We start from the raw sequence: 12,784 nt of genomic DNA on the forward strand, positions 1-12,784 counted from the left end.
GTAGCGGCCAAACCTACAGACCAGAGAAAACAAGTGGGTTCGTTTATTAAGTAGATTATGTGCCCAAGGCCAGAACTTGCTCTCTCCTTGTTGATTTGCTCTGGCTAACTGAACACTATTTTCCGTCCAGTCCTTTCCGTTAAAAAAGTGGGTGTGCTTTTATTCCAATGCCTTGGCTTTGACATCATCAGCCGCTATGGCAACAGATCTGAAGTGCAGCAAAACACTTGCAGAACATTTTGCAAGACCCAGCTGGCCAACTATTTTAAATATAGGAATGACACAGAGGCTTTTCATACGGCCTGGTACATATATATTACAGGAATAAAAGTATGCAAACACTCAAAGCCGTCTCGCTCTGTTAGCGTAGCAGGGCGGAACATGATAAACACCTAAAACCACCGGAAGATGACTGCTTGCTACTATTTCACACTTTGTTATCAAGATATAAACATGTGAACCCAGTGCTTTCAAAGCAAGGACTTCAGATTCACATTCTTCACGCAATATATTTCTAGAACAGAACATTTTCCTGCTTAAAGGCAAACCTGTATCTGATGTTTTCATGACAGTCTGGACAACACAGGTCGGATTGTTTTTTTCGATTGCTATCCAGGTTACTTGGAAATCCGATCGTTTTAAATGTGACCTGCATCTGAACGGCCAGCTCGCATTCATCCGAGATGAACGTCATTGATACTCGACTAACGTCACTATTCTGCGTCCTGATACGCTCAAGCGGGAAGAAAAACAACAATTATGGCGGACAATAACGAGGATTGAGCTGTTAATATGCTGGCTGCGGTCGGAGAGCAACTTCAAAATCGTAAACCGTTAGCATCAACGTTTACTTCCGCAAACACTGAGCACGTCTTCTTCTTCTACGTTATGGCAGTTGGCAAAACACTGAGCAGCTCTCTTTCTGTGACTATTGCGCCTTCTACTGCGCATGCGGAACATTTTATGGCCGTTTGCAGTTCACACACAAGTCGCATATTTGGAAGTGTGAACAACTACACTAAAAAACATAAAATAAAATTCGATTTGACACAAAATCGGAATTGGGTTACTTCAGGTTGCATTGTGAACTTGGCTTAACAAGTTTTTTTCACAATAATTTTGTATTTTGCTAGATTCATCTTTCTATGAACTCTAAACGGCATTCCTATTCTTTATGCAAAAGCAGCCACACAGCACAGTGGCTAGTAAGATTGATATTTTAGTTTCAGATTCTCTCTTGAAATTTTATTTGATCTTTGTAGTTTCTCAACCCCAGGTCAGAAAAGATTTTGCCTTGATTTGCTCTCAAGTTATATTTTTTGCACTTTATTTATTAAGAAAAAAAGTCACAGAAATCAGTTTTGTTTCTCTTTTTATCACATCAATTGAACATGTAAATACACTTTACTACTGCTCTTTTGTTCGGTTTTGTTTTAAATTGATCTTGTTTGTATATAACTTTGTTTATTCTTTTATTACACTGTGTTCGATAAAGTCAAACTCAATATGTTATTAAAGTATTGTGTAGGCACCTATAAAGTTTTACAGATTCTATTCTAAGTTTTAGCTAAATAATTCAAAGGAAAAATAAATAAAACACCAAAAGCTGATGAAAAGTATCGGTATCAGTATCGGTATTGACGATACTAGTATTGGATCAATACCAAAATATACAGTACACAGTGTTATTAACTAACTTTTCAAGGCAATACACTGATTTTCCTCTTAAGGGCATCACAAAACTGTTTACTGTTATCTGATAAATACATAAAAAACTATGGATAATTTCCCATCTTTTTTGTAATTATGTACTTGTTTGTGTTGGTTTATCACACAAAATCCCAAAAAATAAAGTTACCTTTGCCCTTGTAAGATGACAAAATGTGAAACCATTCAGGGGGGGTGTTGACATTGCGCAAGGCACAGAAAGTCCTTGAGAGGAATGAGAGACTGTTGCTTAATATAAACTACCAGCTGAAAGCTTTGTGCAAGATTCCTTTTTGAACAAAGAATGAAAACGCTCCTTTCTCCCCTTTCCTCTGCTCCATCAGTAGAAGGGCAGCGATACACATCTTAGTGGGAGGAAATTCCACTTCTGTAAAAGCCTAGTCGTGCTTCCTGTGTTACCAGGTTTGTTCGCTGAGCAGAGCTGATCGCAGACACGCGCTCGTTCTGCTTCTATCTGTTTCCCTCTAAAACATGCGCAAAGAGGAAGTGTGATGAGGTGAAGCTGAATGTTCCAGACACACTGAGACACTTCATGCTGGATGACAGATTTCACATGAAGGGCTGGGTCTTCTGAGCTGACCGGTGTTGCTGAGTGGACACAACATTGTTTCCAACACAAGCTCTTAGCAACATAATCACTAAATGAATCATTCGATTGTTTTAGAGGAAGAAAACATGCAAAAGGCTCCTTACAAGGAAAACATCACCCACCCTTGTGCCTTATTATTTCCTCTCCACATCCACATCTGTCCATCCACACAACACATGTGAAACACGATCATCCAAACATCCATCCATTTTCTTGCACCCTTGTCCCTCAGTGGGGTCGGGAGGGTTGCTGGTGCCCATCTCCAGCTAACATTTCGGGCGAGAGGCGGGGTACACCCTGGACAGGTCGCCAGTCTGTCGCAGGGCAACACAGAGACACACAGGACACACAACCATGCACACACACACTCACACCTAGGGGCAATTTGGAGAGGCCAATTAACCTGACAGTCATGTTTTTGGACTGTGGGAGGAAACCGGAGTACCCGGAGAAAACCCACGCATGCACAGGGAGAACATGCAAACTCCATGCAGAAAGACCCCCGGCCAGGAATCGAACCCAGAACCTTCTTGTTGCAAGGCAACAGCTCTACCAGCTGCGCCACTGTGCATCCAAACAGTGTTCATTATTAAGTTGTCTTGCTAAATAAGTCATAAAACACCTTCCAGCTCTATTGGAGTTTTTATATACGTCTGCAAATCAGTCGAGGTATCAGGGCAGTAAAGTAACAACATGCAATTTGTTGTAGGAGAAATTAAACCCACTTACAACCAGGCAGTAACACACACAAACAGTGTGTGTCTGGTCTCCATTTACAGCAACAACTGATATTTTTGCAGCAATTTGGTCTCAGTCCAGCCTCAGTGGAATTGTCTAAATATGCGATTTCTTTAAGAGGCAGTGTAAAATGTTAAGTCACAAAGAAAGACATGCAAGCTCAATATGCATCAAATTCAAGGTCCGGGGGCCAAATCTGGCCCACCACAACTTTTTATGTTAAAAATCTCCTTTGTGGCCATCAATTGCTTTCAACCTGACAGCATTGGCCCACAAGGTAAAAGGTTTGGACACCTCTGATCTAGAGAAACTCATCCAAGTGTTAAGCGTCTTCTCAGGTCTGCCTCAAAAATCAGACAGTTTCAGCTGCTCCAAAACGCTGCAGCTGGTGTTCTGACTAAAACCAGACAGAGCACATGAACCCGGTTCTAAAGTCCCTATACGGCACAGAGAATAGACTTTAAAATACTGTTGTTAGTTTATAAATCACTGAACAGTTTAGCATCAAACTACAGTAAAGACCTGCTGTTGTCATAGAGAAGTAGCATTCAGCTTCTATGCACCACAAATCTGGAACAAGCTTCCAGAAAACTGCAAAACAGCTGAAACACTGTTGATCAGCATATTTGATTTGTATTTGCTTAATGATTTTGATGAAATGTAATGTTTATTGCTTGTTTCATATTAGGTGACTGTATGATGTTTTTATCATGTAAAGCACTTTGAACATGCCCTGCTGCTGAAACGTGCCGTACAAATAAACCTGACTCTAACTCAGGCACAAATCCCCTCCAATTTGCTGCTGATTCTTTCCCACACCCACTATCTTGACCAAACATGCTTCACACAATGGAAACAGCAGCAGCTGGCCTCCTGGGACAAAAACAGCTTGTGCCAGAGCTAAAACAGCTGCACAGAGATGCTATTTTACTGTAGTCAGACAAAACATCAACACTTTCTTTCTTATTACTGCTTCTTATTGCAAAAAGAGCACGACAATAAATCAGCCCCTGCTACTTTTAGCTCATACATATTTATATTTGGGAGATTGAAGAGGACACATCACTCTTTTAGACAGGCCTTTACATGTAATGTGGTAACTTTGGAAATCCTCCCGACAATGAGAAACCGATGTTACTCGAAGCCACAACAGAGATGAAGGAAGACATATATTTAACACCACTCATAGAAAATTCTGCATATTTGGATCAAGATGAAGAAGCAAACATGCAAAGACTCTAATTAGTCTCCAGGTTTATTTTTCAATAAATAAGGAGCAGATCTGGAGTGGAGGTTGGTAAGGTTTCATTTTTAAGTAACTATAGTCCAGGTACATTTCCTTATTTGTTCCCCTTAGACTTTTTCACATTTTGTAAATTGCTACTTAAGATCTCAGTGGGAGGTTTCACACTTTATTGACGACCTTTTGATTTCACTTCAGATCTGTTTGAGGGCAGAGGTCTATTCTCTTTAAAATGCCTCTTAAATTTTGATGACCCACCTTGATGACCTTTTGTATCCAGTGACACAACATATGTTTGTAATGCAATTTTCTACAATTTGCTTATTGCCTGTTGTAAGAAAAAGTGACTTCATCAAATTTTACTCACTCAGTAGGATGTAGCTCAGAAGTGTTTTGGCTCAACCTGAGTCACAATCAGTCACATTTTAATAAAATTTGGCTTTAATGTTTGGCTTTAATATAAAATGTGCACAAAATATTGTAAAGTGAAAATAAAACATGTGGTATATGTTGTTATTCATCTCCATAATTTATCTAAATTTTTAATTTTCTTAAAACAAACCAGTACGCCACATTACAAATAGGCACAGACAAAGTATGAACTAAAGGAACAAATGACTTAGAGATGAATTAGAAGCTGCTACACTGCAAAAACACAAAATCTTACCAACTATTTTTTTGTCTTATTTTCCTGCTGCTTGGTGAACTTGAAATATGACAGAATGAACTTACAAGCATTTTAAAAACAATAAAGATTGTTTTAAGTCAATAATTCCTTAATCCTAATTAAAAAGTACCAGTTCCTTTGGAAGATTATTTCACCAAATAATGGGGAAAATATCTTGTTATAGGTTAAATAATTTACCAGTGGAACATGTACTATTATTACAGATATTAGAGAATTATATAAACAAGCTCCTATATCTTGCTGAAAAGTTACTTGTATATCAGTTTTTGTCTTATTTCAAGTGTTGCACTAGAAACTAGACCAAAAATACTTGGTAAGATTTTGTGTTTTTACAGTGTAGCCAAAACAACTGACTTAAATTCTGCTATGACTATTCACATATAATCTTTCCTTCTTCAATTTAACTACAACCCAACCTATCACATGTATATCTTGTGTCCGAGTTGGCAATTTCATTTGACGACAAAAACAAAAACACAACAAAAAGATGTAGCACCTAACGAACTCAACAGTGCAGCTAATAATTAATATATTAAATTTGAGTCGGTGAGTATATCATGCCCTGGTAAAGAACATTCCTGCTCTATCGCTCAAGCCTGTCTACTTCCTGATGTATTGTGTGTTACTTCCTGCCCAGACTCGGCTTCGCTGCCGCTCAACAACACAGCGGGCCGTTAACCATGCGGAGGTCCGACAAGAATGCGCCATACGTCACAGGTGACAACTTGTGCAAACACTACAACACAATGTTTCAAGAAGTGACTCACAGTATGTCTATTAAAATGTTGCGCCTAACCCCTGACTCCCTTTAATCGGAGCGCCTCCTCCTTATAAGTCCATGCTGCAGTTAACGCTGTCCAGACCCCCGAGGTGTCATCCACTCAGCCAGCCTTATATAGAAGCCATCAGAGGTTTATGATCCATGCGTTAGTATCAGCTAGTGCTACCCACCATGCACAGGGCTCTCGCTCATCTAGCTAATGTATAAGTCACAGAAAGGTGACTTCCCACGGTGGTCTGCTCAAGCTGGTTGGTAATAGCACCAGAAGGTCATCTCTAAGTGAGTGGGATCCAAGTGCAACCTGCATCCAATGATGGATCCGGTAAAGATGTCATGCTTCAGTATTTTGTCATGTTCAAGCCTTAACCAGATTTTATAGACCAAAAGAAACTACAGCAAAAATGTGAAGCGGAAGGAAAGCAAAGCATGATTTGCACGATTAAGAGTATTTTACTCTGATATACGTCAATAAAATGCAATCCTATAAGCCTGCTGCAATGCACAACAAATCAGTTTCTTTTTGTTTTTCCCGTCTCTCTTTCTTTCTACCAAACACTGGATGATAAAAAGTTTCAGTCTGCTTCATTTGCCTCTACAAATCCCTTTTTTGAAACATAATTTTGTTTACAGAGACTTCAGTGTCCATTTTATTTGTTGTTTCAGTTGTTTTGTTTATTTATATCGGATATTAAAAATGTCTTCCAGAGTTAAATGTTTGCTAGAAATGAAAGTTTATTGATCTTTGAGGGGAGATTACATTTTAAATTATTTAAAAATTGTCTCAAAACAATACTATTATTGTTTATTGCAAAAAACTCCTGGGATAATTTGTGACATGCACAGTACATATGTATCTTTAGAAGCCTTAACACAGGGTTATCAAACTCATTTTCATTCTGGGCCACAACAAGATTAAGAAGCCATTTGTGGCTAAATGTATTGATAAAACTACTTGTTAAAAGGCTGTTAAAATATGAATAAATAGCTGTTTCTGCATTTTATGACAGCTTCTTGAAATTAAATTAAATTTAACATATTTTCACTATATCTAATTTGGAACAACACAAATAAAACTGTTCATTTGACTGATAAAATAATAATTTAAACCACATCTCTTATCTTATCGATTTTATTTCTACAGTTTCGAGGGCCACATAAAATCCTCTGGCGGGCCAAAACTGGCCCACGGGCCTTGAGTTTGACACATGTGCCTTAACAGTTTGTTCTACAACTATTAGTGAACAGGCTCAAACAAAAGCAACGAAGCCAGGTATTTTTACTGCTGCTATATCCAGCACTGGGATCTTCATGGAAAATCTTTGTTTGCAAACTTTCTACTTTTAAGAACATTAATTTTTGATACCAGTTTAACCAGAGTTTGTGCGACTGCTCTGTTAAACAGCAAACAAAAAGAATCACATTATTTTCTAATTGTGTCGTATTCATAAACCAAACTCAAAGGAATGACCCTTACTGGGAATGCTTGGCTCGGCTTCACATGCACACATCCTGGTTTTATGGCAGAACGATCCCAGTCTTCCTGCTGCTGAGCTGAAGAATAAAATGCTCTGCTGCTGATGATGAAAGTCCAGAAAGAGAAGGCATATTAATTTTCAGGCTTATTTTACTTCATATGACCAACTAATCTTTCTGCAACTTGCTTTATCTGTACTTATGTCTCAACTCTAACGATAATGTTCGCTGTAACACCAAAAGTTGCGTTTTCTTGAGCACACAAAAAACTCAAAGACTGTAATTTGATATAAGAAATATTAGGGCTTTATGAAACCCACCAACACTCCAGCTACAGCAGCCGCAGTGACTTCCCTGTGGGGAAAATAGGAAAATATACATTTTTAACAGCAGAGCTTGTTATTTCGCTGACATATAGTGGAACACCCAGCTAGAAAACAACAGGAAAACATTATCTCTCCAAGAACTTCCCAATAAAAATGTTACAGGAGATGGAAGCTCAGCAACACAAAACCAAAATATTTATTTGAGGAAACATGCAAACACTTGGATGAGATTAAATTCTTACTGACCCTAAGATATTCTGAGAAGTGGGACATGGCATAAATGTGCAGCTTTGTTTGATTTGATTTGATTTTATTTACTTATTTATCTCAAACAAGTTTTTTAAAAAGAAGAAAACAAGCTTTATACTTTTAATATTGGAGCAAGACCCAGAGAAACTCCTGTTGGTTTATAAATTGTGGAGTATTTAACAGCCCAGAACAAGAATCAGATATGGAGAACCGACATTTAGCTTTTTTGTTGTTGTTATCCTCACCTTTTGTTTTGTTTGTATTTTCTTCTAATTTATGAAAAACAGTTTGAACTGCCTTGTTGCTGAAAATGCGCTATATAAATAAAACTACCTTACTTTAAGTGTGTCTCCTGACTTGATGCAGGATAAGAGCAAAGGGAAATGTTAATCTGAGTTTCCTCAGCTCAAGTTCTCGTCCCTAAACACAAGTTTAATCTTTGTAGGGAAAAAATGGACAATAGGAATGAAAAGATTTCACTGTTAAACCTTTTCATTGTCCCTTCAGCACAATAACTTTTACTGCTTATGTGTTTTCCTTCTCAAGTGTGTGTGGAATGCCGTCACTTCGCCGGCTGACTTCGACCTGAACCGTCCTATGAATAGACCCGACCAGGGAACCATAAATAGGCCTGGCAGCACAAAGCCAGGATGATGTTCTTGTCCTGCAAGCTAAAGCCAATCAGGTTTACAAAGTAGCTGGCAGACAAATCAAATGATGACTCTTCCATTTTCAGAACCCCCCTAAAAGTGACAGCCTTGTTCTGAATGCTGATTCATTTCCACCTAGAGACTAAATACCTCACACCAGGGAGGAAATGACCATCCAGGGAAGACCTGCCTCATACAAATCCTGCTGAGAAAAGATACGGAGATGTTTGTTTTAAACTTGTGATTCATTCTTCCTAATAACTTCTCATGTGACAAACTGAGATGCCTTGTGATTCAGTCCATGCTCTTCTAAATAAGGCCCTGAGCTCCTCTGTGATATTCAGCTTTGTGTTCAGCACTCACCGTCTTTATTTAAGCCCAGACACAGATAGCAGGGAAGTAGTAAATTAATGAAGTGATTCTCTGTTTTTAGGATGATGCAGAGTAGAGGAGAGAAAGAGAGAAGCAAAACTCCTGCTGCTGCGTTCGTGCTGTTGGGAAATTTAAACTAAACAACACTGGGTCAAAAATGAAGAGCCTCAGAAGAACTCGCAGTGCCGTTTTGAGCTGATCGGAACTCACATGGCTGCTAGCGCCGGGCGTGTTGGTCTGAGTATTTCAGAAACTGCTGATCTCCTGGGATTTTCACTCATAATCGTCTCTCGGGTTTATAGGCAGAGGTCCAAATGAGAGAAAATATCCAGAGAGCTGCAGTTGTGTAGACGGAAAACGCCTTGTTGATGTCAGGGGAGAATGGGCAGGGCGGTTGGAGACGACAGAAAAGCGACAGCAGCTTAAATACATCCGTCCAACGCATGTAATTAAGATGAAAAAATATTTATCACCTCCATTTTATGGCACAACATTCATATCACCACAAACTCAAATGTTGCTCTTGAACATCATTCCCATTTACGACACCAATAACTTAAACAAATGGGATTTATATCACTAAACTGCTCAGTCCTCCTGCATTTGACTACATTTTTGATTTTGCTCTAGTGAAACAATTAGTGGAGAAAATGGCAAAAATACTATTTAAACTTTTACATTTTATTTGGCATCATCAATTGAAATTTATCAAGGCAATGATACACCAAAATTCTTACCATGATACTAAGTTTTTCACGATACATGAAAAACGATATGATAAATACCCACCAAAGCCATTTTTTGAAAACAAACTCATCCTTTAAAGTCATTCTGTAACGTAACCTGAATTGGAGTATTTCAATCCAAAGTTTCTTTAGATGCTAGAAGAAATACTCAATCCAGGGTCAAAAGTTTGTTGCTATGGAGAAACAACCTTTGAAAAAGAATCACAGCTATGATTCATCCGATCAACTTTCACAATTGCTCCATTTGTGTAGGAACTCCACCTTTCCCTCTCGACTTCAGCTTTTTTCTGTGTTGGCTAATAATATAAACCTCTAGTTGTTTGAGTCCAGTTCAGACATGAAGGAGGAGGATTGTTTGTATGTGAACGTTGAAATTGAAAGTTTTATCTTTAAAACCCAACCAACCAATTATCATGCAGTGGAGGGTTTTCAATATTTAGAGCAGACTGTGTTTTATTGTTATATCTGGGTTTAGAGTGATGGGAACACTAGTTTTATCAGTCAGCGTGAAAAAGTGTTATCTCAACTGGCAGAATATTTCACTTATTGGGGAAAATGTCTTAAAATAACCTACCAGGGTACCGAGTACCTTTTCACCAATATTAAGGAATTATTTACTCAAAATAAAAACTTTTCAGCAAGATATAGGAGTTGTTTTATGTAAATAATTTCAGAATATTGATTAAAAAGTATTAGCTCCATTGGAAAACTACTTCACTTATTTCACAACTGGCAGCTAGGGACTGCGCCGTTACCTAGCAACCACAGCCAGGCCCAGCCCATCACCTAGCAACCAAGTTCCACTTCCACTGGCAGATTATTTCACTTTTCTTTTCCATGTTAAAAGTGAAATAATCTGCCAATGGAACTAGTACTTTCTTTTTAATCAATAATAAAGAATGATTATTTGTAAGTTAGTCTTGTCTTATTTGGAGTGCGCTAAGAAACTAGATGAAAAATACTTGGTAAGATTTTGTGGTCGTGCCTCTCAGGGCAAATAACAGCTAAAGTTTTATCTGCTCAGTTCTTTATGCCTTACATTTTCTCCCCACCTCCTCCACTCTTTCGTCACTCCTCCGGGGGGAACCTCGATAAAAACCTCCCTCCTCATGTGAGAGTTGGGTCTGGTTTCTATTAGCGAACTGGCACAGACCTGTGTGTGCATTCTGTCTAGGTACAGAAGCTCTTAAGTCAGAAACTTCCCCTTTTACAAGACAAGCCCCCACCTCGTCCCTCAGTCCGTCCCTCTCCACTTAATCTATAGGGAGCAACAACCCACAGTTACCCCCCCACCGGACCACCCCTGCATCCAGGGGACACGGACGGCCCGGAACATTTGAGTCTCCTGGTACGCTTGTGCGAGTCAACACGCATGTTTCCATGAGTAAGAAGCGGGCTTGAACTCCCGGAGGAGCTGCCGTCATGGGCGCGACCAGCTTTTTTTCAACAGAACCACCTCAGCTCATCAGGGTCTGGCTGAACCGCAGCCACTAAGGACTTTGATTGCTCTTGGAAGAAATACTTTGTGCTCTTTGTAACACCCCATGTGAACAATAATGACGTCTTCCTGGAAGGAAGGGTAGGAAAAGAAAATATTGGATAAGGACCATAAAATCATCTGGATTTGGCAATAAAATACATGGACTTTATGAACGGTCCAAGTTGGTAGTTTTAAAATGAACTTGGCAGCTTCTGCTTTCTTTTCACGTGTACGATTGGCAACATACGGCCTACAGTACCTACTACAAAAATTACAATTACTTCCCAGTCTAGAAAATCTCTAAATAGATACAAATTTTGGTTTATGATCAGTTCACATTTTGCTGTTTGCAATTATTTTGGGTACAAAACAGCACAGTTTTTTATGGGACATTTTTTACACTGCAAAAACACAAAATAGTAGATTTTCAGCAAGTTATAGGAGGTTATTTGAAGTAAATCCTTTATGTTGATTTTATCACACTAAGTGATCAAATGTAGCAGGAGAAACTAGTACTTTTTTATCAATGTTAGGGAATTATTGACTTTAAACAAGCTCATATATCTTGCTGAAAAGTTACTTGTAAATAAGTTTTGTCTTATTTAAAGTGTACTAAGATATTTGCCCAATAAATTAGACGAAAAATACTTGGTAAGATTTTGCAGTGAAGCAGTTAATGACATTAACTTTGACCAAAATCATAAAGTCCTTTGGTTTGATCAGAGGTCATTGTCTTATTTCATAGATTCAACAGAAATAGGGAGTAACTTTAAAGTGATGTACAACTGAATTAAAATATGCATGACATCTAAGCATTTTTATGACCCATTTATCCATCCATCCATTTTCTTGACACCGTTGTCCCTCAGTGGGGTCAGGAGGGTTGCTGGTGCCTATCTCCAGCTAACGTTTCTGGCGAGAGGCGGGGTCACCCTGGACAGGTCGCCAGTCTGTCGCAGGGCAACACAGAGACACACAGGACACACAACCATGCACACACACACTCACACCTAGGGACAATTTAGACAGGTCAATTAACCTGACAGTCATGTTTTCAGACTGTGGGAGGAAACCGGAGTACCCGGAGAAAACCCACGCATGCACAGGGAGAACATAAAAACTCCATGCAGAAAGACCGGGGCTGGGAATCGAACCCAGAACCTTCTTGCTGCAAGGCAACAGCTCTACCAACTGCACCACTGCGCAGCCATGACCCATTTAATGAAAAGTAAAATTCACAAGAAAAATAAGCTGATATGCATTTATTAAGGCTAAAGATGTAAATTGTTTCTTTATGAGTATGAAATGGAAACGGGTTTGTTTACATACACAATGACCGTAATCTCTCTCTAGTAACAATTATTGCTTTTTTTCTTTTCTTTTCATTAATTGCCAACGTGTTCAAACCAAAAAAAAACACAATGATATTTGGAAATACAAACTGTGCTTTGTAGGTTTGAATGAAAAAATAGGCCTGGCGGTTTCTTTTTGGGTATGACACGGTAATAGATGCGAACAAAATGTAAAATTCTGGATACAAAAGGCTTGAAATAATCCAGAGCCAAATTCTGCGGCCAGGAAACGTTGAGGTTCATCTGGAATGGCGCCTGCCTTGTGCCAGCTGCTCTGTAAACATCTGAAGCTCCAAAGATCCATCCACTGTTTACACACTGTGCCCTCAATTTTAGAACGCATGTATACAGTTATGCAATTTGTGTACA

The 12,784-nt window shown here is 38.9% G+C and overlaps 1 long non-coding RNA gene across 2 annotated transcripts in view; it reads left to right on the forward strand.

The window, feature by feature from the left end:
- LOC103467799 (uncharacterized) overlaps window positions 1-8,885 on the forward strand; it is a 17,030-nt gene extending 8,145 nt beyond the window's left edge. The window contains exons 2-4 of one of the 2 annotated variants that reach the window (XR_534120.1): window positions 5,624-5,703; window positions 8,362-8,500; window positions 8,605-8,885. This is a non-coding gene — a long non-coding RNA (uncharacterized LOC103467799). Of the gene's footprint in view, window positions 1-5,623; window positions 5,704-8,361 lie in introns of both variants that reach the window. The other variant, XR_534119.1, reaches the window with a different exon arrangement.
- Window positions 8,886-12,784: the final 3,899 nt, after the last annotated feature.

The sequence above is a fragment of the Poecilia reticulata genome, linkage group LG7 (genome assembly GCF_000633615.1).
Source record: "Poecilia reticulata strain Guanapo linkage group LG7, Guppy_female_1.0+MT, whole genome shotgun sequence".
In the NCBI taxonomy this organism is placed as follows: Eukaryota; Metazoa; Chordata; class Actinopteri; order Cyprinodontiformes; family Poeciliidae; genus Poecilia; species Poecilia reticulata.